General features: G+C 48.5%; 1 long non-coding RNA gene across 1 annotated transcript in view; it reads left to right on the top strand.

Moving 5' to 3' along the window:
* The first annotated feature begins 258 nt into the window (after nt 1–258).
* The window catches only part of LOC146651716 (uncharacterized), a 74,471-nt gene continuing 71,651 nt past the window's right edge, over nt 259–3,078 (top strand). The window contains exons 1-2 of the long non-coding RNA XR_014907706.1: nt 259–471; nt 3,053–3,078. The exon at nt 3,053–3,078 is cut by the window's right edge and continues 153 nt beyond it. This is a non-coding gene — a long non-coding RNA (uncharacterized LOC146651716). The remainder of the gene's footprint in view (nt 472–3,052) is intronic.

Genomic DNA, 3,078 nt, shown 5'->3' on the forward strand with positions numbered 1-3,078 from the left:
ACTGGAGGGAGACAAATCACCATGCACTAAAATTCAAATTTTGCACTGCAAACCTCACAGTGTGTGTGTGTGTGTGTCTGTGTGTGTGTGTGTGTGTGTGTGTGTGTGTGTGTGTGTGTGTGTGTGTGTGTGTGTGTGTGTGTGTGTGACAGACAGAGAGAGAGAGAGAGAGAGTGACACTTGCTGTGTATTTAAGAAACAAACGCTCAAAGAAACCAAACAGAATGACACAGGCAGAAAGACACTGTTTTATTTTGGTAACCAATGATGCATTTCTTCTCCCCTTGTACAGGGCCTTTTATGACAGGAACAGGAACCACAGAGCGTCAGCGGCAGACATCCAAGCTGCACAGGGCACACGCAGCACCAGGCAGAATTAATGACGTCCCTGATCCACAGCTCAAGCCCAGCCACCCGCTGCCTCCTCGCCGCCTCCTCCCGGGACCTTCAAGGACCACCCACCAGCCACTGGTACACATTCCAATCTTACACAATGGCCCCAGCATCACAGGGCATCTCCTGACATTAAAATCTATCCTGATTTCTGTTGTTTTTCCCTCATCTCTGAGCCGCTGAGTGTGAGTGTGTGTGTGTGTGTGTGTGTGTGTGTGTGTGTGTCTCTCTCTCTTTTACACAAAAAACACATGTCAGTTGTTAAGGAAAATGTTATAAAACACTTCTTCAGTAAAGACTCAGAGAAGAGAAACACACAGAACTTCTTGCTAGCAAGGGCAGCCTCCACTCTAAGAGACTCCAGTGAGAGAACTGCCCCGGTCTTTATTTTATACTCCATTGAGCGTGCGTGTGTGCGTGTGTGTGTGTGTGTGTGTGTGTGTGTGTGTGTGTGTGTGTGTGTCTCTTTTACACAAAAAATACATGTGAGTGCACTTGCAACAACTTTTAATATGCAATGTACAGGACTTGCCAGCTAGGCGCCATCCTGTGGACCAAACATGCAATTGAAAGATGTTATTTTCGCCGGTATAACTCCTTCTGACACTTTGTACCGCATTGAGCCAGCAGAGGGAGCCCCCCTGGTTCAATCCCAGTTGCACAGCAGTTGTGACCAGCTTCTGTCTGTGTGCTTTGGTGTGTGTGTGTGTGTGTGTGTGTGTGTTGACAGAGAGAGAGAGAGAGAGAGAGAGACAGAGAGAGAGAGAGAGAGAGAGAGAGAGAGGGAGAGATACAAAGGAATGTAATTCAAATTTTGCACTTCAGACCTTACAGTGTGTGTGTGTGTGTGTGTGTGTGTGTGTGTGTGTGTGTGTGTGTGTCTGTCTTTTACACAAAAAATGCACTTGCAACAACTTTAATATGGAATGTACAGGACTTCCCAGCTAGGCGCCCTCCTGTGGACCAAACATGGAATTGAAAGATGTTATTTTCGCCGGTATAACTCCTTCAGACACTTTGTACCGCATTGAGCCAGCAGAGGGAGCCCCCCTGGTTCAATCCCAGTTGCACAGCAGTTGTGACCAGCTTCTGTCTGTGTGCTTTGGTGTGTGTGTGTGTGTGTGTGTGTGTGTGTGTGTGTGTGTGTGTGTGTGTTGACAGAGAGAGAGACAGAGAGAGAGAGAGACAGAGAGGGAGAGATACAAAGGAATGTAATTCAAATTTTGCACTTCAGACCTTACAGTGTGTGTGTGTGTGTGTGTGTGTGTTGACAGAGAGAGAGAGAGAGAGAGAGAGACAGAGAGAGAGAGAGAGAGAGAGAGAGAGGGAGAGATACAAAGGAATGTAATTCAAATTTTGCACTTCAGACCTTACAGTGTGTGTGTGTGTGTGTGTGTGTGTGTGTGTGTGTGTGTGTGTGTCTGTCTGTCTGTCTTTTACACAAAAAATGCACTTGCAACAACTTTAATATGGAATGTACTGGACTTCCCAGCTAGGCGCCCTCCTGTGGACGACAGGTGCAATCCCAGTTGCACAGCACTTGACCAGCTTCTGTGTGTGTGTGTGTGTGTGTGTGACAGACAGACAGACAGACAGAGAGGGAGATTCAAAGCATCAGGACCAGGAGATGACACAGTGCTCCAAAGGCCTGGTTCTGCTGCCTCCTCCTCCACCCACCTGCTGCAGACGCTTCTGTGAAGGGAAACTGCTACATGTTATGTCACCGATCCCTGCCATGCTGCGTGTCTAACGACCCGGCAGGGCCTGCTGAGTACAGTGGTGGTGGAATCGGCCCGATCGGACGCTCCTATCTGCCACTTTGACCTTTTTATTCCGTCAAATTTGGACCCATTTACACCAAGTCCAGAACCGTTGGTGCTATCGACATGGGGTCTTCACCAGGGTGTCCGGAGCACCCCGAAACCCCCCCGTAGACACAACTTTCATCCCTCTACGACACTTACTTTCCCAGTTATTCCATTTTATTCCGTCAAATTCTGGCTATTACCCCCTAACCTATCCCTAAGCCTCCTGCAAAGGTACTCTGAACCATGCCATGTTGGGCACCTGCGGATGCGCCCGCACACGGGCAACGCAATGCCAGTGGAACCAGGCCCTCTGCACCTTCCTTTCTCCGACTGGGACCCTTTTGTCCCATCCTTTTTGGTCCGATTCGCCATATCTCCAGAACCGAAGAAGCCATCGGCGTGGCCTCTTCGCCACAGCGTCCGGCACCCACCAAAACCCCCACCTAGACACCAACATCAGCCCTCTACACCTCTTACTTTTTCAGTTATTCCACTTTTGTCCCATCCTCTCCTGGCTTTTTCCCCATAACCTATCATTTAAGCCTCATCATACCTGCCGTGGGCCACTGGAGGGAGACAAATCACCATGCACTAAAATTCAAATTTTGCACTGCAAACCTCACAGTGTGTGTGTGTGTGTGTGTGCTTTGGTGTGTGTGTGTGTGTGTGTGTGTGTGTGTGTGTGTGTGTGTGTGTGTGTGTGTGTGACAGACAGAGAGAGAGAGAGAGAGAGTGACACTTGCTGTGTATTTAAGAAACAAACGCTCAAAGAAACCAAACAGAATGACACAGGCAGAAAGACACTGTTTTATTTTGGTAACCAATGATGCATTTCTTCTCCCCTTGTACAGGGCCTTTTATGACAGGAACAGGAACC

This window comes from Rhamphochromis longiceps, linkage group LG15, assembly GCF_057381845.1.
Source record: "Rhamphochromis longiceps isolate RC_006_pf linkage group LG15, R_longiceps_female_GT1.1, whole genome shotgun sequence".
NCBI lineage: Eukaryota > Metazoa > Chordata > Actinopteri > Cichliformes > Cichlidae > Rhamphochromis > Rhamphochromis longiceps.